The following is a 3,067-nucleotide window of genomic DNA, read 5'->3' on the forward strand; positions in this document are numbered from 1 at the left end:
TGAGTCCGTGCATATGCATGGGCACATACACTATACTTATATCCATATAATAGAAAATGAGGGTTGGAAGGGACGTCAGGAGGTCATCTAGTCCAACCCCCTGCTCAAAACAGGACCAGCCCTAACTAGAACATCCCAGCCAGGGCTTTGTTGAGCTGGGCCTTAAAAACCTCCAAGGATGGAGATTCTACCACCTCTCTAGGTAATCTGTTCCAGTGCTTCACCATCCTCCTAGTGAGAAAGTTTTTTCCTAATACCCAACCTAATATCAGTGTTGTACAAGTCCACCTGGGTACACTGTAAATGTTGGCCCAGACTTTCAGTTGACACACATGGTCAACCCATCTCATTGAAGTCAATGGAGCTGGGTTGATCTACATCAACTAAGGGTCTGTCCCCTATTTATGCTATGTGTGTACATATGTACTTTGTAGGTGTGTACATTAAAGTCTGTGTACACTAACTTCTCAGGTTATTCTGCATCTGAACAGACACAGTTCCAGTTTCTTTTTGTTACTGCAAAGCTGTTTACATTGAGGCTTAGATCTGGCCAGGTAGCTTCTCAATTACTCAGCTGTCTGTCAGTTGTAATTATGCTCCAGCAACTTTGAAGCTTGGAGAGACAAAGCTCACCAGCATGACAGCTGGGGGGTGGGAAATAAGCAGACTTTCACTGCATTGTGTCACTTAGAGAGTGATGTGTCATAGCTTATGAAGCAGGACTCTTAGGGCATTAAGAAACACAGGTGGTTCACTGGGTAACGTGATTTCAATGACAACATTTTCCAAAGACCTAATTTTTACTGTTGTTTACTTAAAGGTTGTTTGATATAGCACCACAGCAGTGGTGCCCCTTACTGCAACTTGGTTCCAGTAAACTTCCTAGAAAGCCAACAATTTAAAGCTGTTTTCAAGATGGGTAATTAGGAAGGCTGAGAAGTACGCAGTGCCACGGTGCTGAACATGGTATAGAACTAAATAGACTTTGCCTCCAGGAGGGAGAGGAGGCAAGGAAACTGCAGGGTAGAGACCTACAGGATCTCAGGAGATCTGGAGTTTGAGCAATGGGGAGTCCGAGTGCTAGCAGGGGGGACATGGGAGTGGAGGGCCTTGGAATCCAATGGTTTTCTGGATCGTAGAGCTAGGCAAAAGCTGGAAGCTGTTCCCAAAGAGAAAGGAAAGGAACCTTCTGCAAGGAGGTGAGGAGGAGCAAAAGGAGAGGTCTGGTCAGCTCCTAGTCAATTCATATCAGGACAAGGGTTTCTCCTAACCAACAGGGAGCTTCTTTAGAAGAAATTATTACAATAAACCAAGTGATGTTTTTCTGCTGTTGCAAATCCCCACTCTTGCTCCACGGGCAGTGCTTGCTGGTGCAATCAAGGAGTGCCATTTAGTCAGATCCCAGAACCATTTCACTCCATTTGGGGCAGCTGAATAGAGGGATGGAGAAACAAGAAGTCAGGTGCCAGATCAACCTCCAAACAAGGAACAAGGCCAGCATGCCACACACCAAGGACCCATTCAGCCATCAGCAATGGGGGTTTGGGGAGTAGCTTCAAACTCCCACATCTCAGAGCAGCCATAGCTGCAGCTGTTGGTGTAAAGCATCGTCATTCAGGACCTCAGGCCCAGTGAGCCACGTGGGTTACTTCTTGTGGGACAGTAGGTCCCCAAAGTATTTGGGCAACGAGCTTCCATTGCAGGACTTTCTTGCAGATGGTGACGGGACTGGGATGAGAGTTTGAGGGGAAGGAATTCAGGGACCACACATCCAGCACTTTGGTGCCAAGCCTTAGAGGCTATTCTCAGAGCACTCTTGTGTTGCTCCTTCCTGATATAGGGATGGGGACCTGATGCTTTCCTATTCTGCTAGTCACACAGGAACAGAGGCTGAAACAGTGTGCTCCCCCTGCAACCCCCCTACTTGACCAGCCAGCTTCCCCTCATCTCCCAAATGCCTTTTATTAGTATTTTAAAACAAACAGTGTTGCCTGTTTTGATTTCCACATGGAGGTTAAAAGAAGGTCAGAGTCCACATCTGTGCTGGAGATAACATTCCTGTCTAATTAGTGGGCTGTGAGCAAAGAGGGCCTTTCTGTGTCCCTTCCCAATCCTAAATCGGAGAGGGCACAGCCATCTTAAAGGAGGGCAAAAGGAGCCAGACACTCCCTCACTCATGCTCAGTGCTTTCAGTCAGTGCCTGTGGTCCAAGATCAAGTGTAGTTTGCTGCATTAGCTCGTTACCTGAACCGAGATGGTTTAAATGGCATTGTACAGTGGAGGGTGCACCCCTGTCCAATGCACTGTGGATGGGATGCCCTACGAGCCTTGTAATTAGCTTCCCACTGGCCAGATTCCAGCAGAAGGTTCTCAGCTATACACCTACTTTATGGAAACAGGGGACTCCCCCCTAGCTTGCTCCTGCGGCCTTTGGGTAAGGGCAAGGGAGACCCACAGGCGTTAGAACCCCATGCCGCTGGGCTTGGGCCAGCACATAAGATACTCCCAGATTTCATAGATTTCATAGACAACGAGGCCAAAGGGTATCTGAAGCCCCAGGCTGAAGCGTCTGGGGTGGAGGATACTTGCCAGTTGGTGTCACATATGGCGTTTGAATGATTGAGTTTTGCTCAACTGAAAGGATTTGGAACTGGTTTGGCTAATTTGACCTGGAATATGAAAATTTATCTTAAAAAAAAAAGGAACAGCCCTATCACAGGGTCTCTGGTTTCCTACCACCTGGGTGAGGCCAGCCTGCTACTGCAAGTTTAAGTATTTTAAAAACATATTCAGACAGGGACCAGAAGCTAAAGGCTCCCAAATTTGAGTTCTGCCTCTGCAAGAGATAACCTGCATCAGTTAGGTTTAATTGTTCAGAAGCCTCCACTGTATTTGGGTACCCAGCTTTTGGCCCCAAGAATGTCATCTTCAAGGACTCAGCAGCAACCACAACTGGGATTGTGCTCTTAAGAAAGCTTTGTTTCCTTTTGGGCACCAAAATAAGATCCAGATTGGAGGGAGCTCAGCTCTCAACATGCTGATCACTTTTTGGGGGGAGGTGAGCCCT

This window comes from Crocodylus porosus, unplaced genomic scaffold (genome assembly GCF_001723895.1).
Source record: "Crocodylus porosus isolate Cpor-Errol unplaced genomic scaffold, CroPor_comp1, whole genome shotgun sequence".
Taxonomy (NCBI): domain Eukaryota; kingdom Metazoa; phylum Chordata; order Crocodylia; family Crocodylidae; genus Crocodylus; species Crocodylus porosus.